Here is a 25,056-nt window from a genome sequence, read left to right as displayed (position 1 = left end):
ATACTATGTAGCTAAATGATGACTCTACAACACCATGCCCCAGACTCTTCTACTCTAGCAGATAGAAGGTGTTTCCATTGACTAAAGTCTCCTTAGAATAATTTTTAGCACCCTTTCTCCTTGTATTACACTTGCCAAACATTTTCTCTAAATATGCAGATAGTAAGTATTTTGGCTTTATGGGCTGTCAGACTCTATCACAGCTAAAAATAATACTGTTGTGAAAGTAACCACAAACACTATGTAAATAAATGGCATGGCTGTGCTCTAATGAAACTTTTTTTTTTTTTTACAAAAATAGGCAAGGGGCTAGATTTAGCATGCAGGCCCAAGTTTGGTGACCCCTGTACAACATAATATAAATAATCGTAACAATGATATAAAACATAATGAAATCAGGAAAAAATAGAATAGAAAGGGCATGGACAAGACAAGGATTAATATATTACATAGATTCTATACTTTGAATATTCATCATGTAAACGTGATATATTTTAACAAAATATTAGTAATATTTTTGTCTTTTTTTAACTTTTATACATGTACAGGTTTGTTATACAGGTAAACTTATGTCATGAAGATTTGTTGTACAGATTATTTCATCACGCAGGTGTTTAAGCCTAGAACCCATTAGTAGTTTTTTTCTGATCCTCTCCCTCTTCTCATGCTCCACCTTCCAGCAGCCCTCAGTGTGTGTTGTTCCCCTCTATGTATTCGTGTTCTCATCATTTAGCTCCCACTTGTAAGTGAGAACATTCAGCATTTGGTTTTCTTTTCCTGTGTTAGTTTGCTAACCTTATATTAACATAAACCTCCTAGCAGAGAGTATGAAATAGTTAAGTAAAAGAGGAATCCTGTAGTGAAGAATTACACTTGAATTACTTTCTTAAATATAGATATAGATGTTTGGTAAGAGAATTTGCTCATACAATTTGCTAATGGCAATTGTTGGAGAATTAAACTGATGATTGGGTGACCATATAATTTATCATTCAAATTGAGAAAACTGGGGAAGCAAAAGCAAAGCTAAGTTTTTTAAAAATACACTTTTTGAAAGATGTATATTTGTTGACTAACAAGTTTGTCTCATTATATTTTTAGACCTGTAAAATAGTTATATTCAAAAACTACTTAAAGAAAATGAATACAATTTCTTTTAAAAATAAAAATATAATAAACATACACGTTTTATTTATGCACATTTGTTTGTATTAATAACCTGAAAATTTAAAAATAGCATAAAAAGAGTAATTGTTTATGCTTCATATATCTCTCATATCATGCCATGGGTCTTTTTCTAAAGTGTACTTTTTTCAGTATAATCTTACATAATAATAAGATTACAATAGCAAAATCTTATTATATTAAAATATAATATATATAATAAACATATCATTTTATAAGTAATAAATTTTCTTTTAATTTTTTCAAATTTGCATTTTACAGTGAATATCATACGAAATTGTGAAAAATTTTAATTGACTCTTCTCTGTAGATTGTAATGCTTTTAAATAAGAAATCATACTCCAAGTTCCAAGGTGAGTAGAATAAACTCTGTGAAATGGAGAATATCCTCATTTCTAATGTTTTCATGTCAAGCTTTGTAAATACTTAAGCCCAATGTACTTATAACTGCTGACTAGCTTTTTGCCTCCATTCCAAATACCCTTCTTTACCACCATTTGTACAAAATAGAAAACTTCAAATGTCTTCTCTAATTTTTACAAAACTTTCACCAAATATAAGTGTTGAAAACTCACAAAACTATTCAAACTCAATTTTTTCCAGTACCGGATATAAATTTATTCAATTGAAAATAGGAGCTCCCTCAAAAAAAAATTCCCACAATTTGAGATTTGTTTTGTTTTGTTTTTTGAGACCGCATTTTATTCTGTCACCCAGGCTGAGTGCAGTAGCACCATCACTGCTTACTGCAACTTTGACATGGGCTCAAGTGATCCTCCTACCCCAACCTCCTGAGTAGCTGGGACCACAGGCATGTACCACCACATGAGCTAATTTTTTCTTTCTGTATTTTTTGTAGAGACAGGGGTCTCACTATTCTCAAACTCCTGGACTCAAACAATCTTCCTGCCTCAGCCTCCCAAAGTGCTGGAATTGCAGGTGTGAGACATCATGATTAGTCTCATCTGAGATATTTTAAAGTGCAGTTATATAACTTCAAATTTAAATATTATAAACCATTTGAGAAATAATATTTAATTTGTTCCAATCTTACCCCGCTTTTGTGGGGATGCACTACAACAGTTTCCTTTTCATAAGTTTTGTTTTGAACACTTGCATAAAAGCATTAAAAGCTAATGTGTTTTGGTACTCCATTCATTCATAAATGCATTGATTAAATAGGTCCTACTGATTTTGAATAAAATGTAATAAAAATTTTAGATGACTCATTTTCAAAAATAACTCAATATCATGGTAGGGAATTTAGATTTGTTTCCAAAGTCTTCAGAGCCTACAACATATCTTATATCTGATTGATGGTGGGCAGCAAAAATGAAAAGCGCATCTGTCAGCTAAAACTATTTTTTGCTCTTATTGAAAGAAGCTTCCCATATAAACATTTTATATTCAATTACTATAAACTATGTATATATTTAAAAGTATAGAAATTTTGACTACTATTGCTTCTATTACCATTAATAGAATAGAAACAATGATATATGATATGCTCACCACAATGAAGACCAAGCTCATTGCTCCAAGTTCACTCAATTTAGGGACTATATTGTTTCACAATGATGCTGCATTCCACCATTCATGGTAATGCAGCAAAACCAAATAAAACCCAAATTTGTAGAAATGAAGCAAAACCAAATTATTTTATTTTTAATCTTGAATGTTTTAACCAAATTTTTTAAGCATCCACCATAATATCAGATATTTCACATTTGACAGAATGAACATCAAAAGCATTTACTTTGAGTTTATAAACTGGATAGAAAAAAAGATGGACCTATTACTGGAATTAACTAGTTTTCTGTTTAAAGGATCCAAACATATTAATATAAACCTGGCATCACTTAATAATTGGTGGTATTCTGTGAATGCAGCAAATATATTCACAGCTACTGCTTCAGTTTTCATACATGCACAGGAAAATCTGGAACTAAAAAGTGAATTAAAGCCATCATAAATGGTCATTTTATCCAAATGCTAAATGATATTTCACAAAGCGATATGTAGAAATATCAGTTGCAGCTGCAAATTAAATCACAATCATCAGGCACATTCTTAATATTACCACTAACTTGTAAGTGGTCACTGATCCTTCCTCAGCACGTTTGCCTTTGTTTCTGTGTGATCACTGATACCACTGTGGTCACCACAGCACACAGTAATTACAAACAAATATTTTGTGTAAGCCACATGTTCTCCATCAACATTTTAGAAAAGCAGAAATAAAGTGCTATATTATTATAAGCACACACTTACAGTTTTTTAGTTCATTACATTCAAATTTAAATATACTGCTATTCTCACGGAAAAATAGTCAAACAATAAAATACATACCTGTATATTTTTCCATATAATAAATATCAACATCACTATATCAATAATGTTCAGAACACTTTCAATATTCTCATCCTCCCTTTCCTATATATATTTCACATACATTTAACCAATAATTCTAAATTTTAACCACTGACTTTTCCAACTGGTGATCTGCCCACTTCACGTGTCTTACAGGCTATAGCCTGACCACAGCACAACTGTCTGGCACGTCAATTAAGGGGAAAAGTAAATACTTCTCCTGGCCACATGAAGAAATGAGTTAGCAATTCCTAGCTATTCTTGAAAGGTGTTTGTTACTAGATAAATAAAAAGAATAAAAGCATAAAAACAGGTCATAACTGAATATTATTTCTTATTTTGCTTTGTTTCTAAGATTTAATCATGTGACAAAATAAAACCCTGATCTCTCTGCCTAACAGAAACTAGAAGGTCAAAGTGAGTGTCCGCAAAAGCTTTATAGGTACATTTACCCAACGGTTGAAAACTGGAAGAAATAATACCATTTACAATAGCATCAAAACATGAAATACTTAGGAATAAATTGGTCAGAATATATGTGAGAACTATACACTGAAATCTACAAAGTATTGCTGATAAATATTAAAGAAGACCTAAGTAAATACATTAAAAAGTCATGTTTATGGATTAGAAAATTCATTATTGGTAAGATGTCAATACCTTCAAAGTGGGTCTATAGAGTCACTGCAATCTCAATCAGAATGTCAGGAGATTCTATGTAGAAATTGAGGAGATGATTCTAAAATTAATATGGAAAGGCAAAGGAATTTTAGAAATCCAAAACAATTTTGAAAGTAAAGAACAAAGCTGAAGAACTTACAAGAATAGGTTTCAAGACATTCTAGTAAACAATAGTAATCAAAACAGTGCCTTACTGGAGACTAAATTGAGGAACAGAATAGAGAAAAACACACACATATGCAAATTATTTCCAACAAAATTGTCAAGAAAATTCTATAGAAAATGTATAGTCTTTATTTTTCAGCTTTATTGAGGTATAATTGAGAAATATTTTATAAATTCAAAATATGCTATGTGCTTCTTTGGCATACATATGGACATTGTGAAATGATTACCACAATCTAGCTAACATATCCATTATCTCACATAGTTACCTCGTGTGTGTGTGCGCTAGGAATACTGAAGATTTCATTCAGTTATCAAGGAAACATAGTCTTTAAACAGAAGCTCCAGTCTTATTTCACACTGTATATAAAAATTAATCCAAAGCAGAAGAATCATAGACTTAAACACAAGAGTTAGAACTATAAAACTTCCAGAAGAAAATTTAGGAGAAAATTTTGGTGACCATGGGTTAGGCAAATATTTTTTAGCTTTCACACAAAAAGCATGGACTTTAAAATTAAAAATAGGTAAATTTGACATTATCAAAATTGAAAATTTCTGTTCTGTAAAAGAAAAGAAGACATAGAAACAGAATGAAGAAAATATTTATAAAGCATATATCTGATTTAAAAAAAGGCTTTATCCAGAATATAAAAATAACTCTTACAATGCAATAATGAAAGAAACAACCAAATTTTACACATGAGCAAAGAATTTGGACAGCCAAAGAATATATATAGATGGAAAATAACTCAAAATGATTAGTCATTAGGTAAATACAAATTAAAACTACAATGAGATATCACTACATACCAGCAGAATATCTAAAAACAGGAAGAAACATAGAGAAGAAATATTCACCATACCAACTGCTAGTGAGGATGTTGAAGAAACGACATTCTCATCCATTGCTGCTGAGAATGCAAAATGGTACAACTACTTAAGAAAACAGTTTGACTCAGCATATAACCTAGCAATTCCACTCTCAGGTATTTACTCAAGAGAAATGAAAATATATAACCACAAAAAGATGTGAACACAATTGCTTAGAGCTACTCTTTTTTATAGTTGCTGAAAACTGGAAACAATCCATATGTCCTTCAGCTGGTGGATCAAGAAACATATTGTGGTAGAAACATACAGTGAAATATAGCGAAGTACTATTAAGCAATGACTAGGAATGAATTATTGGTATATATAACACAAAGGTTTGATCTCAAAAGCATTAAGCTAAGTGAAAGGAGTCAGAAACAAAAAAGTATGTAATGTATGAATTCATTCATCTGACATTCTAAACAAGACAAAGCTATTGGGTAAGAAAACAGACCAGTGATTCAAGTGATTGACAGGGATTGGGGGTGAGAACAAAAGATTTACTACAAAAGGGCAAAATAATAACATTCTCTGGAGATTTAAATATTATATCTTGATTGTTGTAATAATTATTCAATTGTATAATGACAAAGCCATGGAACGGAACAGTTTCATAGGGTAAATTTTATTGTATGTAAATTTTAACTCAGTAAGCCTGACTTATAAAATAAGAAGAAGGAAACCTTGAGTGAACTATCTTTTCTTGGAAAGTTCCCTGCCTCCATTCCTTTCAGCCTGGTGTATCATTCCTTTCTCCTTTTTTTCACCAAACTTGATGGGCCTCTATCCTTGAACTTGGCACTCTTGGTTAAACTCACTGATGTTCCTGTCTGTTCTCCCATGAGATTAGGCTCCTTTGAGGGTTATTTTCCCTCACCAAAGCTGTGTCCTCATGGTTCAAGTCACATCCAACATAAAAATATAAACAGTAACTGTGGGGAGAGGGGAAAAAGAAGGAATGAAATGAAGGGAAAATACCTTTTTTCTACTATTTTCTCTACCAACCATTCCTTGAAAGGAAAAAAAGCTTTCTTCTATTATCCTTAAGATACTAAAGCTAATCTTAATTAAAAAAATATTCTGAATATATGATTTAAAATGAACCCAGGATTTTGATTTTATTTAGGTATGGTAAAGCCAAGAGATAAGGAGATGATTGCCATGGAAAAGATGATTTATTACTAACTGTTCCCAAGAGGATAAGGCATGAACCAGAAGAGGCACCAGCATCAGTCAGAAGGCAAAGTAGGGAGGAAACTGCAGGTAAAAGCCTGTATTGTGGGTTTTGGGAAAAGAAGTGGGCAATGCAGGGGAAGCAGCTGAGCAGGTCACCAAATAGTGTGAATAATTTTTTCAAGCCCTGGGATTCAGGAGTGGTCACTAGTTGTCTGGTACTTGGCTCTGGGGTGATTTAGCACAAAAGCATAGTGTCCCCAGTTGCAGGAGGCTGATAAATGGAGCCAGGGAAAGTGTGAACACAGAATTGGTTGGTTCTCCCATTAAAATTGTGCTTACCAGCAAGTGTTTGAAGTCTCTAGGAAATAGCTACCCCTAGGAGAGGGAGTTTCTCCCCCAGCCAGTGAGGCCCTCATATCCCAGAGCATTAAAACAGAAAATAAGAAAGTATAGTTAGTGCAATTTATATAGTATCATTCTTCTTTACATTATAGTTTATTCAATCACCTCAGAATAAAATCAGGTGTGCCCTGCTCATTATATGGGTATTAGCACTATTTATAATCTCTGAAATAGGTCTAACATCTTGCTAAATATCAAGTAAAAAAACAGCTTAGATGATGTGCTAAGACATATTCCTCTATATTCTGCAATAAGCACTATATAAACATTGAGAGAGACATTTAATTTATGTATGGAAAGATGGATTACACAGTCAACTTTTTTAAACTTTTATTTCCTACTGTGAATCAACAGAAGCTATAGTTTAGTACCTCCCAGGATAAGTAATAGAAAATCCCACAGACACAAACTGCTAAGTTATATTCACCCTTGTTCTTTTATTTAACATTATGTTCGTGTTATTTAATAAAAGATACAGAGGCTGGGAAAACACAACAGTGAGGCTGTGCATGTAAAGATACAGAAGAAATCAATTACAATATAATAAAAAGCATTAAATTTTCTTACATACATTTTATTTAAAGTATTCAGAAAAGGCTACACTATATTAGAATTCAAAATATTCTATCTTAAAATAAAGTTCACTATAATAGAAGAAAACAGTTATCACTAATCTAATATCAGCAGGTTTTCATTTCTGATTTCTCTACTTCGTGTCTGCTTTTAACCTTATTCAGGGTTAAGCTGGGAATAATAATAATTAAGTTTAAGACCACCAATGCTTTTATGACAGGGTTCTTAACTGCTGCATAAATATACAAAATAAAATATTTATTTAGGAAATTATGTTTTGTATCTCAAATGGCCTTTTTCAATTGCCCGCTCATTTCCAAGAATCTAAATAGAAATATTGGCTCACTTTAAAAAGAGTTTTTAAACATAACCCATGGTGACAATAATAATTTTAAACAGCTAATATCTGACATCTTACTATATGCTTACTCAACGGTTGACATACAATGTCTCATTTATTTTTCCAAACACCACATGAGGGATGTATGCATGCCATTCTTATTTGCAGATGTAGAAACTCAAGGACAGAAAGATTAAGAGACTCAGCTTGTAAGTGGCAACCCTGGGATTAAATGAAGGGCTCTCTAACTCCCAAACCTATATTTTCACTCTATTATGTTGTATCTCATGTATAAGCTGCTTGGTTGGAGTATTTTCCCCTAGAAACCATGGTATAGACAATATTTATGGTCCTACAAGTAACCACAAAGTATACCGCATTTGTATCAAAGTAGCAATACTATTATACAAAATCTGACTATAATGTACACGGTTGTTGCTTTGAGACAATACGTGTCAAAGCTTTTCTACTCGGCATAGCAGGAACCAGTTTTCTATTTCTGTAGCTGGATAACAGAATCTCTTTCCTTTTCCCTTGTGCCCTATTAAACCTGAATACAGCTGATTATGTGGGGCTCTGTGATATAATAAGAGAGCAAAATAAGAACTATTTCACCACAGAGAAGACAGAGGCGGGTGGCTCCAGAAAGGCTGAAATAACTATAATGGGTATGGTGGAATATGAAAACCTGTTCCATGTCTTTTTTTGAGAGAATACATTCTCGTTATACATTATGTTTCAAAGCTCTTCCTACATATTTTAAGATATTATCTCTAATCATCACAGCATCTTTGTAAGGTAGATATGAATGTTCTTATTTTATAGCTTACGGTTAGTTGAAACTCAAAGTGGATCTCACAGCCAGGGAAGTGGCAGAACCAGGTCCTAAAATTCTAGTGTATCTAGCTCCAAAGGCTCCAGGACTGCGTGATTATTGGTGAGCAAAAGGTCTCCGAGAAGGCCAGTAAGCTGAAGGTCAAGGTTGTTCCAGAGTCATATTTTATTTGGTACACCAAGTGTTTTAGGAAATTTTAAATTTACATTCCTGTGCTTACCAATTTTTTATAATTCTCCTACACACTATATTTTACACTCAGCTGCCAACAGAGTTATATCAATTGCATGGCTCTTGAAAGAAATTAAGAAGTCTCGTGAAAGATGATTATGATGATAGCAGGATATTATACAGAAGCACTTCACTATATTCTGTATGCATGTCCCATTTAATACTCAAAACCATTCAATCTGTTAGCTATGGTTATTCCCATTTCCCAGATAAGGAAATTGGTTAAGTTGCCTAAGCTCAACACAATTCCTAGTAGTAGAACTGAGATTTAATTCCAAATCGGAATTATCCAAATTATGTGCTCCTAACTTCTAGGTTAAACTGCTTCTACTAGAGAACTAGTTTGTAAATGTTTCTAGTATAAACAATTCTCAAGAAATAGCTAAAAATCATCATAATGTACTCTAAGAATTATCAAACAAAGATGAATAAGTTGTTTTTCATCAGCAGACTCTTACACTTTCTTTAAAAAGAATCAGTCAAAATTTCAACTCAGCCAAATTTCAAATACCTTATATTGAGAAAACCTTCACCATAGGTGGTTAACTTAATTGTTCAGAGGATTTGAGACTAAATAGTCTGTCCTTTGATTTCACTCTTGAATCAATGGCCCTCATGTTCTTCTGTCACTGTGAAGACGATGGCTTCTCATCTCTAGATAGCAGAAGAGTGGGTTTATAAGAAAGAGAAGCTCGCTGATATATTAAAGAGAACTGTAACCTCTGCAGAGGATTGATGGTGGCTTCAAGAGAATGTGCTCTCCCATCCACTCACAAGTGTAATTTAAAGAGGATTTTTCAAGGCTTGGATAGACACCATTACTCACATCAATTCCCACTGCTTTCTATATAGCTCTTTACCAATTCTGGTCCACAGCTACCCTGCCCTGTTTAATCAACAGCGTGCATTTGAGAAGTGTTCTCCAGCCTTCCCAAATGAATTTCTTATAATGCAAATTGAATGAAGTGGTGAAAATGATAAATATGTCTGCAGTGTAACAGATTTGTTTCAAGCCATATGATCTGCCTGAGGTTAAAAGGAACTTCCCAAACAAACTATGCCAACTCCAGATTTGAAATGATCTATTTTGACCAGGAACTTACACTCAGTTTTTTCTCCCATGAATTTTTTCCTATGAAAGTTTTTGTCTGCAATATTTTACAATATTGAGGTCAATTCTCTACTTTGACAACCAAGATATAAATAAGTTCAAGGATATAAATTTATTCATGACAAAAATTTCACAAACCAGAATGTGTTTGTGATTCATGGGATGTTTCTAACTCTTTCCCCCCCATTCGACAATTTTGGTAGACAGAGTAGTATACCCCCAAATGTGTCTACCTCCTAATCCCTGGAACCCGGGAATGTGATATATGTCAAGGTTACGAGTGGAATTAAGGTTGCCAATCAAGTGACCTTGAGAAAGAGAGATTATCCTGGATTATCTGGATGGGCTCAATGTAACCACAAGAGTCTGTAATGGAAAGACAGAGGCAGGATATTGAGTGTAAGAGAAATGTGTTGCTAGAAAGGAAAGGGTCATAGGCCCAGGGTGGTGGACAGCCTATAGAACCTGGAAAGGCCAAGGAGATAGGTTCCCTTGTAGAGACTCTAGAAGGCAGTGCAGCCCTGACAACACCTTAATTTCACCAAGTGAGGCCCTTTTAAGATTTTTGGCCTTCAGAAGCATAGTACAATACATATGCATTTTTAAGCCACTAAGTTTGTTCTAATTTGTTAGAACAGCGAAGGGAAAATTAATGCATACAATGGCACCTGGAAGTGATGTGATACTAATAAAAATAGCTAAAATACCTAGAAATGTGAAAATATTTTCAGAAGTGGGAATTGGGAACAAGATGAGAGAAATTTGAGGAACACAATAGAAAAAGCTGAGACTGCCTTGAATAAAGCGTTAGTATAAACACGACTCTCCCAGTGAAGACAGAAGGGAGTGGAGAATGACAGAGAAAATATATATTGTTTCAGAGAATACTGAAATAGTCACAGACGGTCAGTAATGAAGCAGTTAGTATTGCACATTGTTACATACTACCAAATGTAGTAGATAAATCTGACATACGATTGGCCCTGTCTTCACATTTAGCATCTGCAGATTTAATAACCACAGACAAAAATATTCTTAAAAAACAATACAATCCAAAAATAAACATTACAAGTAATAATATAGTTAGTATAACAACTATTTACATAGCATTACATTGTATTAGGTATTGTAAGTAATCTGGAAATGATTTAAAGCGGGAGGGTCCAATCTATTGGTTTCCCTGGACCACACTAGAAGAATTGTCCTGGGCCACACATAAAATTTACTAACACGAATGATAACTAATGAGCTAAAAAATAAAAATTAAAAAATTGCCAAAAATGCCTGTAATGGTTTAAGAGAGTTTAGAATTTGTGTTGGGCCACATTCAAAGCCCTCCTGGGCCACATGAGACCCATGGACCACAAGTTGGAAAAGCTTGATTTAAAGTATACTGGATATGTACACACGTTATAAATAAATATGGTGCCATGTTATAGAAGAGACTTGAGCATCTGAGGATTTTGATATAGGGGTTTCTGAAACTAATTTCTCAAGAACATGCAGGGACCATTATATAATTTATATATATATAACCTCAGTGTTTGTTTTGATAATTTTTGAGAGGCCAAAAGTAGTTTGGGTTAAACACAGGAAACAGAAGGTTTAAAAAAAAAAAAAGAAAGAAAAAGGAAAAAATTTCAGAAAATCCTTCCCAGGATAAGTAACCACAGGCATAAATCAAAAAATGTAAATATGTTACTTTGTAAAACTCAAACTACTATTAAACAGAAGGCCTCACTCAGGCTCCAAACCCAGATGGGTTTAACTGTGCAGGTTGAGATAGATACTTGGGAGAGTAGAACCACTCTGTATAGTTACAGGTAAAATTATGTTGGGAGTGTGAGGACCTCAGAGAAATGTAATCCACTGAAACATAGAGTACTGCATAAGCAGAGAGAGGCAGCAAGAACCTTAAATGCATTTTCCTAAGTGAAAGAAGTCATTCTGCAAAGGATACAGACCGTATGATTCCAACAATGTGTTTTAGAAAATGGCAAAACTTTTAGAAACAATTAAGGTTCAGTGGTTACTTGGGGTTATGGGAAAGGAAAAATGAATAAGCAGAGTATAGGGGATTTTTAGGGCATTGAAACTTCTCTACAGAGGCCAGATTATGTGGGGAAACTGGAGTACAAGACAGAGAGTGAGGCCCTGGAGATTAATCAAAAATCCTGGGAAAACAAGAAACTCTGAGAACTTGGAACTGGTGACTACAAAGGAGAGAATGCCAATGGGTCCAGTTGGATGGAGTTCAGGAGACATACTGAAAAAACAGAAAGCTGTACAACGGTAAACAGCCATAGGTTCACCTCCCTTCCTGAGGGCTCTTCAGGACTGTCCCCTGGCTTAGTGATGTTGCATCTCTGGGCAGGAGCTTACAGGCTCAGTGTCCAGGGCCCAGTGCTTCCTGAGAATAGAGTGTACCATGGAAGACAGGGATGGATCCCTACCTCCTGAACATCTGTAGCTTGAGCTCACCCTCCATGGGCCATTTTAATTTTCTTATTGTTACTGTGTTCTGCATAACTCTTCCTTCTTTTTCTGTTCTTCCTCCAGATGAATTCACTTGGGAAAGAGACAGAAATCAGATAAGAGACCCCAGATACAACTCCTCGAGAACACAGAGGGACTGTCATGTTCTCTGTTCCTCCTCCCACATTCCTGAATCACTTCTGTTGAACAGACTTCTGAGATGGATTCTCTCAGGAAAAATTAGGACATTTTCCTTTAAGAAAAGACAGTGAGCAGCAGAAGGCTTCCATTTAAGCTCACGACTAATCTGGGGATGGTAGAGGGCTCCAGAGTAAAATTTCAAACACAGTGACTCCATGTCCTTGGAATGGATTGTTAAGAGAGTGTAGGATTCTAGGGCACAAAGTCACACAATAGTCATCCCCTGTCATATATCAAGTGTCTCTGAGCTCAGTCCCTGTTTCAGGGATGATCTAAAGAGCAAAGCCCAGTCTCTGGAAGCCTCTGATCAGATGCTAAAATCTGAGTTCTGTCTTCAGGGAACAGAGTCCTCCCTGACAGGGCACACACACACCTGTGGGCTAGATATCCCACCCCTGTCCTTGGCAGAGGAACACTGACCAGAATCTCAATAGAACATCATGCACAAAAAAAAGATTTCTTTGACTTTTCCAAAAAGGGACAATAAAAAATAATTTTTACTCTCCTAAAAAGAGCAACAGAAAATACAGAGCCATGTGAGCTTCAGGCAGAAAGTTACATTATTCAAGAATAATGATAGGCTGAGGTTTGCCTAAGTAGAAGAGTATGAGAACTGGGTCCCAGTTGCTGAGTCCTTCAGGGTCTACGGGAGACATGGGAAACATGTCCTCACCTGACCCCATGCCCTCACCCAGAATCACTCATCAACCTCAGATCCATGGAATCACCCTTCACCAGCAGCTCTTCCACTGCCCCGGGTCACCGACCAGCTTCCTGCTGACTCTGCCTGGCCCCTTTCCTTTCTATGGAACTGTCCCAGTGAGTTCATCTCCAGAGTTCTTGTGGGTGGCCTCTTCTGCCCTGATATTTGCAGGCTGGGAAGACTCATGCCTGCCCATCACAGTCTTCTGGAGGAAGGGATTAGGCAGGAGTTTGTCCCTCCTCCTTCTCACAGTGTTCTCCAGGAAGAGTGTTTCTTTTCATCACTTGCCGATTTCTCTCTGGGGTTAAGCTGCAACCTGTCATGTGGTGGTTAGACATGTTTTTATCCTTCAACTTGTTGGTTAGGGGTACCTGGATATGGACAATAAAGAGGGTGCACATCCAAATGTGGTTGGTGAAGATAAAGGATTTTGTCCAGAACAACCAAGCAGGGCTATAAGCAGCATCCTGTGAACACCTTACCATTACCTGGTATTGGGCAGGACACCCCAACCCCCACATCTTCCAGGGAAGTGAAGACAAATCAGTGCAATTTAACAGTTCATGGAGTCCACTGCTCCCAAAACAAGTCAAGACACCTCCAGAGAAACAGTGGCCATAAATGCTCCCCAACTGTAAATGGAGAATTGAGCAATCTAGGGCTCCAGTTGCTGGGGTATGATCTGTACCTTCAAGCCTATTGAGACATAAAGATCCAGCAAACCATATCTGAAAGACCACCTTGTAAGAGGGTCAAAGCTCCAACTGGAAGAAGACATGCCAAGCCAGCCTCCTTGTTTTGCTACTAAAATGCTCTTGACTCAAATAATTTGTCTTCTGAGGGCATAGAGTCCCAGACCCAAAATATGTACCGAGGAGGTACACATTTTGTATCTTTGTGTTTCTCCTACTTCCCAAGATCATAACATCCACTAGGAGGACAGGATTGACCCCTATCATTGGGAGCACAAGATCCCTAAGGTTCAGGTCCTAGGGACCTTGGCCAGAACACTGCCTTGACCCAAATGTAGAAAAAGAGAACCCTGAGAGATTTTACTCAGAAAAGCAACCTGAAATGGATGCAGGGTTAAGACCCTTCCTCATTGTAGAGCTGAAATGGTGAAAACTGATATTAAATATTATGTTTGTTAGAACCACTATCCAACACAAAGAGTGAATCTTAATGTAAATAGGCTACAGTTAACCATAATGTATCAATATTGATTCATTAATTGTAACAAGTATACAAAATGTTAATCATAGGGGAAACTGTATGTAAGAAACAGAGGCAGGTGTGGGAGGTTGAGGGAGAATACAAAAGCTCTCTGTATCCTTGGTTTAATTTTTTTTAAACCTAAAAGTGTTCAAAAATCAAAGTCTATTGTTTTTAAAATAATACAGAATATGTTCTCTGAGCACCATAAGATTAACTTAAAAATCAATAACAAGGTATCTCAGAAAGCTCCATCTATTTAAAATTAAAGCACATACTTCTAAGTAATCTGGGTTAAAGAATAACAAAGAAAATTAGAAAATATTATGCACCAAATAATTATAAAAATACAACATAACAAAACCTGTAGATTCAGCCAAAGTTGTGCTTAGAGGAAATGGTTAGCTTTCAGCCTTTTTTTTTTTTTTTTTTTTTTTTGAGACGGAGTTCCGCTCTCGTTACCCAGGCTGGAGTGCAATGGCGCGATCTCAGCTCTCCGCAACCTCTGCCTCCTGGGTTCAGGCACTTCTCCTGCCTCAGCCTCCTGAGTAGCTGGGATTACAGGCACGCGCCACCATGCCCAGCTAATTTTTTTTGTATTTTTAGTAGAGACGGGGTTTCATCATGTTGACCAGGATGGTCTCGATCTGTTGGCCTCGTGATCCACCCGCCTCAGCCTCCCAAAGTGCTGGGATTACAGGCTTGAGCCACCGCGCCCGGCCAGCTTTCAGCTTTAAATGCTGATATAAGGTGGTAACTTAGGAACATTGGAAAGGAAAATTAAACAAAATGTGAAGCAAAAAGAATGAAGAAAAAAAAAGAACAAAAGTATATGAAATTTTTAAATGAAAAAACAAGTCAGGAAATTAATAAGCCAAAGTTTGTTTTATGTAAAGATCAATAAAACCAATAAACACACTGCTGAACTAACGAATAAAAGAAATAAAACAAATCACCAATATCATTAACACAAAAGAGTGACCAGTACAGGTCTTACTGATAATAAAAAGATAAAAAGAAATTATTAACATCATATGCCAACAAATTCAACCACTTAGAAAAAATGGACAAATTTCTTGAAACATACAACTCACCAAATTCACACCATACAAGAAAAAAAAGACATCTACCTCATGCCATAAACTAAGATTAATTCTAAGTAAATTATATATTTAAATGTAAACAATATAATTTACTTGTAGAAAATAATATAGCCAAATACATCATGATTTCAAACAAAAAAAATGAAAAATCTCAAAGCTTCTGCTCATTAAAAGATATGTTTAAGTAAAAGGCGAGACACTTAATAAGAAAAGACATTTGTAACACATATAGCAAAAGACTATATCCAGAATAAATGAAATTTGCCAAAAACCAGTAAGAGAAATTTCACAAAAAGTCAATAGAAAAATGGGCACGTGATTTTAGTGGGCGGTGCACAAAAAGGATTATCCAAACAGCCAGTATAAATATAAAGTTTCTAGATGTCGTTCGTCATCAGGAAAATGCTAACTAAAATCAGAACTAAATACGATTGCACAAGGTATAAGGATTGACAATAAAAGTGACCAAGAAAGTAAAATAATGGGACTCATCCTAAGCTACTTTGAAGAAGTAAATTGTACAGCAATTTCACTTCAGTGTATATGCCTGAAAGTATCATTATATGTCATAGTTCCAATCTGGAAACAACCAGAATGTTCACCAACAATGGAATGGACACAACATTTGGTGATGTTCATCCAATTCAATACTACACAGCAATAAAAATGAGTAAACTACAGCTACAGGCAAATCGGATATTGAGGACAGACTCACAAACAATATTAAGGTAAAAGACCCTGACACAAAAGAATATATACTGTGTACCTGCCCACATAAAGCTAAAAACCAGACAAAGCTATACCATAATGTTTAAGAATGCAGACTTAGGTATATAGTTATAAAGAAAAGAAGGAAAGTAATTCCCATGAGAGTCAGCATGGTGGTAAACTTTAATAACAGGCACTGAGAGGAGACAGAAAGGAAAGCTGAGATATGCAGGTAACATTCCATTTCCTGATCTAGGGAGTGGTCACACAGGTACTTACCTTCTTTTATGTGCTTCTCTGAATGTGGGTTATATTACACAACAAAAGTAATGAAAACGAAGAAATTTGAAGCTGCAAAGGAGAAAAACCAAAGTGCTAAAAGTCCTCAAAATTACTGCAAGCAATTCTGTTTACAACTTAGCTACCTTTCTCTAGAACAACATAGAAGCTCAAGCCATGAATTTTACCCCATGAATGTAAACCATTACCATTAGGTATTATAATGCAGTTGTAATCACTTTTCATAAATGTGTATGCATGTCTCTTTGACTCTCTTTGAAATGTTTAATTCAGAGAGCATTCCAGAGTTGGAAACAGCAGTGCAGAATGCCAGCATTCCAAAATATGTCACCATATCCCATTACCTCTGTGACATTAGGCTTGGCCATCTCAGTTACGGACCCATAACTGAATTACAGAGGGAGAAAAAGAATGTTTTCAAAGTAATAGTTCTTCCACATATAGTGTGCATGATTAAGTCAATAATCGTAAACTAATGGAATCATACTTATTTCTTCTAGAAGTTACTGCAACTAACTCATATACATTTTAGTAAATGAATATTACATGATCATTATTATCTCTGGTAGCAGTTTCAGGTGCCCAAAGAATGAAGCCAAAAATTTAGCCCTCTGATGAGACCTTTAGATGTATTTCCATGGTACAAGGGAATACAGTATCAGTATTCCATGTGTAAATAAGTTCAATTAACAACGAACTATAATTGCACAGGGAGATGAAAATTAGTTTAAACAAGTCAATTAAATCATAAACATTTCAGAAATAAGAGGATGTGTTTGTAATCCAATTAGTGTGTTAATATACTAATAAATTTACTGATTGGAATGGTATCTTAATTGTATATTAGGGCACCCGATGAAAAAAACAGTATATCTTAATTGTCATAAAGGGAGCTTTGGCTGCAGTATGACTACATAAGTTTGGAGAAAATTATCCATGTTAATGAGATCAAAATGCTTCTATCTAGAATAATAAATAAGGTTACTTGATGGTTCGGCTAATAAAAATGCATCCAAGGGACAGGGGAAATGGCTGAACACAGTGTTGTCTGCCAGATGATAATTACACTAAGTTCCTGATGGGAGAGAATGGAATATTTTATACTATGACCAAAAAAAATCACTCCCATAGTTTAAACACTCAGATAATCATGGGAATAAAATATTCCAGGGGTAATTCTTTATTGCTACCTCAATTACCACAAATTAAGCTGATATTAATATACTTTACTGCTGCTCAGCCTTAAGTGAAATCAGTTGCACTTCACTGGTGACTCAAGAGAATGAGCCTCTCTCCTATTTCTGCGTAATTACCTGTAATTTATAGGGCACAGGGAGACCTGTGCAGCCTAGTAAAGGTCAGGTTAAGAAGGTTGAATTGCATTGTTTTCAAACACTATCAGTAATCTGGACTGAGGTTGCCACCTCCCCAACTGCCGCAAGACAAAGGGACACTTCCTTGGCACAGGGGTTGCAGTGCCAAATTTTCAGGCCAAGGGACAGATTGATCGAGCTTTATACAAAATGTGCATTTTAATGAGTACATGGCACTCAGATTAAAATGCTGAAATAGATAAATAATGGTTTTTAGTGCTAATTGCAACAATTTAAATCAATTAAAATGCCTGCAAAGAATGTTGACTCTGGACGAATTCCAACTTACTCATGCAAACTTGGCCTGCTCCTCAAGCCTTCAGCTCCAGTGCTAGAGACATCTGTAGCAGCCTGTCCAGATCTCCCCACCTTAGCCAAACCTCCAGCAATTTGAAACATCACCAAAAGCCATTATCATTTCATGACTATTTCTTATTTTTTAACCTCTCTCTAATAAAATTTATTATTAGGATTATCTATATGCCTCTGTGCTTATTTTCTTGCTTTTTCATTTGTTTAGTAAAATGGGTAAAAATTGGAAAATGGCATGCAAGGTAAATCACTAAACCCAGTGATGAACTAGGAATAGCATTTTGTAAGCCCAAATCTGGAAACCAAGATAAAAAGTGATATCCTATTAATTTACCTATTAATACACATTTGCTTTGTGCTGGCCACTAGAACACAAAGCCCCTAATGGCCTAGAATTTACAATGTCAAGTTTATTAATTGGAAGACAGATGGGAAACAAACAAAAACATAAATATATATAATATGGTAATAAGAATGAGAAAAATAAAGCAAGATAACAAAGAAAGAAAGAACAGTCGGGGTAAACGTGAAGTTTATTTCTAGTTGTCAAAGATGGCCTCTCTAATAAAAACTATTTGAGCACAAATAAGAGAAAGCAAGCCATGTGATTACGGGAGAATGTTTCAGGCAGAAGGAAGAATACATGAGGTTGGGCCATGAGGTGGAAGTGTGCTTGGCATGTCTGAGGAAGGGCTAGGAGGCCAGGAGGGCTGAAGTTTAGAAAGCATAGGGAAAAGTTGTAGGACAGGATACATGAGAGATTGCAAAAGCCAGATATGAAAAGGTATTATAAGCCAATGTAATAGAAGAATATTTTCTTTTGCTCTGATATTGCCACATCATTGGAAGCCATTGGAAGGTGATGTGATTTGACATGTTTTAAAACAATCATTTTGACTGCTGAATTGGAAATGGAAGTTATTATGTCAACAGAGTAGGAAGAACAACTAGGAGGTGATGGCAATAATTCAGGTGAGAAAGTGTAGTTGTTGAATTAGGAAGATAGTCATGGAGGTAGTAATGATTAGAATACTGTATATATATTATATATATTGCATATATAGTATATATATTAGGTGAAGTTTATTTCTGGTTGTCAAAGATGGCATCTCTAATAAAAAAAATTTGAGAGGCCATCTTTGACAACCATAAATAAATTCTAATTAATATATGTATTAATATATTATTATTATATATAATATATACATAATATATATTATACATATGTATATATATACATATGTATACATATGTGTGTGTGTATATATATATATATATTAGCACCAAATGGATTTTCTCATGTTTTGGAGATAGAATAGGCAAAAATGACAAGAGTTATGGATAAATCGGAGATTTTGGCATAAATCATTTAAGGATAGAGTTAATCCCCTCTGAGATGGAGAAGATGGAAAGAAACAAGTTAGGGAGGACAGAAAAATTGGCAGCTAAATTGTAGGCACATTAAGTTAGAGATGCCAACTTGTTATCTAAATGAAATTGGTGAGAGCAGCCAGTTATATGAGTTCATATTGGCCCAAGCTGGAGATAAAAATTTAGAAGTTGGTCTGGCTCAGTGGCTCACACCTGTAATTGCAGAACTTTGGGAAGGTGAAGCAGGGGAATCACAAGGTCAGGAATTCAAGACCAGCCTGACCAACAAGGTGAAACCCTGTCTCTACTAAAAACACAAAAATGAGCTGGGTGTGGTGGAATGCACCTATAATCCCAGCTACTTGGGATGCTGAGGCAGAAGAACTGCTCGAACCTGGGAGATGAAGGTTGCAGTAAGCAGAGATCACACCACTGCACTCCAGCCTGGGTGACAGAGCAAGACTGTCTCAGAAAAAAAAAAAAAAAAAAAAAAATAGAAGTCATGGGTTTCTAAATGGTCTTAAGAAAAAAGTCTGTATGAGATCACTTTGGTGTAAGAGTAAAGAGAGAAGGGAAGAAATTCAAGAACAAAGATTGGGAAATAAAAAAAACACTGGCAAAGGAAATAAAAAATGACTAGTTACCTAAGAGGAAAATAGTATTCCAGAATCCCAATGTAGATCTGACATCAAGAAAGATGAGAACTGAGAGGCTGACATTGGATTAAGGAGGTCACTGGTGATTTTGAGAAGTCTCTTCAGTAGTGTGGTGGGAGTAATAATTGCCTTGAGTACGTTCAGAAGAATATGAGAGCAAGTAAACAGACACCTCTTTCAAGTTTTCCTGCAAAGCAAGGCAGAACAATAGGACAGAAATATGTGAAGTTCGAAAATGTTTTCTCATATGTGAGAAATTACAGCATATTTGCAAGCCGATAAGAATAAGTCAGTAAAAAAGAAGGATGGGAAATTTGCTGGAGCACAAGTGTTGACTTTGGCCTTAGAGATATGCACAGAGATTTCATTCTTAATAATGCAAGAAAGGCAGATTGCATGGATATAGTTTCAAGTAGACTGGCAGGTGTCAGAGTGAGACCGTGCAGTTTTAAGTGCTTCTATTTTCTCAGCGAAATAGAAAGCAAGGTTATCAGCTGAGAACAAAAGTGAAAAGTGTATGTTGAAAGTCTGATGTAAAGGAGATGGAAAAAAAAGTAGTTATTTAGGAGAGTAGAATGAACGAACTAGGAAAACAAGGTATAACTGCCCAAAAGTAGAAGAGCCCTCTTGAAGAAATGAATTTCAAGTAAGACCACTCAACATAGCTTAGTTTATTCCCAGTCATGTTCAACTATTCAGGTTCAGAAGCAGAGTAAGTAGAAAGTTGGATTCATCAAAGGTTGTATGTTGCTGTGTAAATACAATGAAGGGATAAAAGAAGAAAGGAGAATGCAGTTACGAGTATATTCAGGGAAGTGACTAAAATACTGGACTTGTTTAAAGAATAACCAAAGTCCAGAAATATCAAAGCTGAATTTATTAGTTTGCCAGGCCAAAAAATAAATCATTCACTCTGGAGTAAGCAATAAGTTTCTCTGAGTGTGAAGTCTGAGGCTAGATATAGGGCAAAAAGGAAAAAATTCTATTCAAATAGGATGGGATTCTAATAGTTATTTTCAATTGTAAAGAAAGGTAATAAAAGTCTTTCCAAGGATCAGTCCTAATCTCAGCATAACTGATCATTTAGACAGAAAGAGAACAGATGCTAAGCCAAATAAGATGGGATAAAGTACCTTAAGGTCAACCTGGTTTACGGGTAAAAAGTGATCCAGTCTTTCTGCATAGGTGCAAGATTGGAACAGACTTATATCAAGCAGTGGTCAAACCCTAAAGTTCCAGTGCAAGTTTTAAGCAGAGATTTTTCATAGTCACACCAGAGAACTCAAGCTAAATAGCACCTAAGGGGAGAGAGTGATAGTGAAAGTTGATGTTATGTAAAACCTATGGAGTGAAAGAATTATTGGTTTAGATATTAGAGGGAGTGAGCTTAATAGATCAGAGGGGATAGTTGAAGCATGAAACACTTGAAATAAGAATCATAGGTGTGTAATTTTTGAGAATCTCAAGTTCTGGGGTTCAAATAAGAACATATATGGCTGCATTAAGGTATATTACAAGATCCTTGGAAGAAAAGGAGTTGAGTAACTTGAAGTCAGTGGTGAAATACTGAAAACGAAAAGAAGGTATAAGATGATGGGAAAGTGTTAGAACAACAGTAGGCTAGGAGCTAAGATCTTCAGTAAATGAGGAAGAGATGTGTTTGTAGAATACTGCAACGAAAAAGAGGTATAAGAGGTATAATCTGATCTTTAAGCTTTTTATTTATGGGATTTTTTCTTTCTTTTCTTGAGAAACGACCTCACTCTGTTGCCAGGCTGGAGTACAGTGGCATAATCCCGGATCACTGCAACCTCCACCTCCCAGGCTCAAGCGACTCTCCTGCCTCGGGCTCCAAAGTAGATGGGTTTACAGGTGTGTGCCACCGCGCCCAGCTAATTTTCATATTTTTAGTAGAGACAGGGTTTTGCCACATTGGCCAAGCTGTTCTTGAACTCCTGACCTCCAGTGATCTGCTCACCTCGGCCCCCTAAAGTTCTGGGATTAAGGCATAAACCACCACACCCAGCCTGACCTTTAAGTTTTAAGACTGGAAACTTTTGGGGAATAGAGAGACAATAATCTCTAACTGACAATGATAAAGAAAACAGCACAACTGTAGGCAGAGTAGAACAGACCCAAAGAAGGGAGAAGTCAAATACCACGTACAGAGCCAAGGGGTGATGAATTCCAGTTTGCGAGAGGTGTTCTGGGCAGTCTTAGCCTTTTGGCAGAGGCTGAAGTATATGGGGGAAAAAAGGCATGATGGGATTATTCCTGGTGGTCTCCAAGTCAGAGTGTACAGGAGACCACAGGTATGGGGGAAGCCAGAAGCAGGCCTCTGCCAGGAGCAAACTGAGCACTGGAGCTCCATTATGATACATGTCAGCTGTCTCTCCTAGCTTTCTGCATTAGATCTGAAAAATGGTTTTATGCTCTGTTAAGAGTTTCCTATGGCCCTTGACTACCTTCTCCTGCTTTAGGAAAACCTTTGCATTGAGAGACCTGGTCTTTCTGTAGAATCAGATACCACATATCTTCAACAGAACCCTGGATCGAATATCACTTTTGTCCAGAAGCCTCAAATATCACTACCAAGCAAGTTTCATCCATCTTTTTTTTTTCTTGAGATGGAATTTCACTCTTGTTGCCCTGGCTGGGATGCAATGGCACAGTCTTGGCTCACTGCAACCTCTGAGTCCTGGATCCAAGCGATTCTCCTGCCTCAGTCTCCTAAATAGCTGAGACTACAGGCATGTGCCATCACACCAGGCTAATTTTGCATTTTTAGTAGAGATGAGGTTTAGCCAGGCTGGTCTTGAACTCCTGACTTCAGGTGATTCACCCACTTCAGCCTCCTAAAGTGCTGGAATTACAGACAGGTAAGCCACCGTACACGGCCACATCTATTTTTAAGCATTTGTTTTTCACTGAAGCAAGATGAAGAGTTCAACTAAAATGTGAAGCTGGAACTTCAAGTCTTCTGCCTTTTCCTCAATTAGTATTCAGTCAATTCTCAAGCCAACTTTCCATTTTATTTCTGTATTTAAAACGTTGTCCCCAATTTATCACCTCCCTGTACTGTTTCATTCTTTCAACAAAAAGTTATCAAGCACCTATTATATGTGATGTTCTACAGGGGATGCAAAGATGAGTAAGATGTTATCTCTGCCCTGGAGGAGCTCAGAGTCCTGAATAAGAGGGGAACATGCAAGCAAGTAACCTAACACTTTGGGGAACACAGCACAATAGAGGGGTGTACAAAACACTGTTGTTTCTAGACTTCAGGATCCACTTTGGAATTCATAATTTTTTTTTTGAGATGGAGTTTTGCTCTTGTCACCCAGGCTGGAGTGCAGTGGCACCATCTCAGCTCACTGCATCCTCCACCTCCCAGGTTCAAGCAATTCTCCTTCTCAGCCTCCTGAGTAGCGGGGATCACAAAAGCCTGCCACCATGCCTAGCTAAGTTTTGTATCTTTAGTAGAGACAGTGTTTTGCCATGTTGACCAGGCTTATCTCAGATTCCTGACCTCAGGTGATCCAACCACCTCGGCCTCCCAAAGTGCTGGGATTATAGGCGTGAACCACCACACTCGGCCCACAATGAGATTTTTTTATTGCTACTTTTAGGATGTTGAACATTTTCTTAGCTACTTTGGAAGAGATGACATTCTTCTTTCTTGTATTCAAAGACTTGAATCAGAACTAGAATCTATGGTGTCAACTCCCAAAGCTCTCCTTCCAAGACTTCTTGTCAGCAACTACCACATACCTGCTGCTTTTAGTATAGTCTTCAGTACTTACAGAAAAAAAGGAATAAAAATTGATAACAGAGGATTTTAACCAAGAATCTACTTTATATGATCTATCTCATTCACTCTTTTATTTATTTATTCTTTCACTCATTTATCTATATAATCACTGATTTAATAAAACCTATGCTGTAGACACTGAACACATCAGGGGACAATTCAGATGACTGATCATCCCCTTTTGCGACAAAAAACAAAATCACCATGTAGAAGGACATTGGGAATGAGATAAAGTTTTACTTACTCTCTAGTAATTCATTTCAAAAAGGATTTTCCAGTCTGGAAGTTAATAAATAAGAATAGTTTATTCCTAGGTCCATCTGTACAACAAATGTCCTGGCAAGAGAAGGGTCAGTGCCAGCCTAAGATTCTACTTGAGGAGAGAGATTCTTCCTTGTTCAATTGTGAGTTTTGAGCCACAAGAAAAGATAATTCTTATAATATACTGGGACCCTTCGTGACATGAATAGTATTGAATTCTAGGCTTAAGGGTGGAAAATACTGGAGTTTCCACTGAATTATTTCAATTTTTTCTCCATCATCACTACCAAAGTAAAAGTGACTTTTCTGCTACTGAATCCAATGGACACTTTCCCGTTCTTGCCTTTTTTATTCTCTTAGCATCATGTAACACTGTACACATCTCTGTTTCTTTAAACACTCCTCTCTTGACCTTCACTTCCATATTCTAGATATTTTACTGTAATTTTTCACTTCTTCAAAAATGGTATGCCAATTTAAACCACAATGAAATATCTATACACCACAATGAAATACCTATACATAGTGTTTAGAAATAAGAAGATGAGGACAATGCAGTATTGGTGAGGATGTGGAGTAGCTGGAATTCTCAGACAAGACTGGGGGAAAGTTTAGTAGCTCCTTAGAA

At 36.1% G+C, this 25,056-nt stretch overlaps 1 long non-coding RNA gene across 12 annotated transcripts in view; it reads right to left on the bottom strand.

The window, feature by feature from the left end:
- LOC144580716 (uncharacterized) overlaps window positions 1–25,056 on the bottom strand; it is a 611,731-nt gene that overhangs the window by 470,053 nt on the left and 116,622 nt on the right. For 10 of the 12 annotated variants that reach the window (XR_013530719.1, XR_013530725.1, XR_013530726.1 and 7 more), the window contains one exon: window positions 4,216–4,294. The exons of the other annotated variants lie outside the window; for them this stretch is intronic. This is a non-coding gene — a long non-coding RNA (uncharacterized LOC144580716). The remainder of the gene's footprint in view (window positions 1–4,215; window positions 4,295–25,056) is intronic. 12 annotated transcript variants of the gene reach the window in all.

This window comes from Callithrix jacchus, chromosome 2, assembly GCF_049354715.1.
Source record: "Callithrix jacchus isolate 240 chromosome 2, calJac240_pri, whole genome shotgun sequence".
Classification (NCBI taxonomy): Eukaryota; Metazoa; Chordata; class Mammalia; order Primates; family Cebidae; genus Callithrix; species Callithrix jacchus.
This window is presented reverse-complemented; position numbering and strand designations above follow the sequence as displayed.